The sequence below is a fragment of the Morone saxatilis genome, unplaced genomic scaffold (genome assembly GCF_004916995.1).
Source record: "Morone saxatilis isolate NCDOM2014 unplaced genomic scaffold, NCSU_SB_2.0 Contig0, whole genome shotgun sequence".
Taxonomy (NCBI): Eukaryota; Metazoa; Chordata; class Actinopteri; family Moronidae; genus Morone; species Morone saxatilis.
In genome coordinates this window covers 19,686,827-19,687,108 of record NW_023339650.1, presented here as the reverse complement: position 1 = coordinate 19,687,108, position 282 = coordinate 19,686,827, and positions in this window count along the sequence as shown.

Below are 282 nucleotides of genomic sequence, written 5' to 3'. Positions count from 1 at the left end.
TCATACTTCTCTCACTCTGTCTTTGTTTCTATGCTGTCTTGCCGTCAGTGTCTTTTTCTTCAGTTTGAGTTGCTGCTTCCAAAAGAATCCTTCCTGACTGTAAATTTAAAAAGGTTTCTTTGAACGATCGCCTCAACGTTCGTCGAACCTCAGGAAACTCCTGGTTGATGTAACAGTGGTACAGGTTTATTTTCTGACGATCAGTGTTAATTATTTCAACAGACAAATCAGGTTGTTTTTTGTATCAGTTTGGTGGATGGCTCTAAACACTACAATACCCAT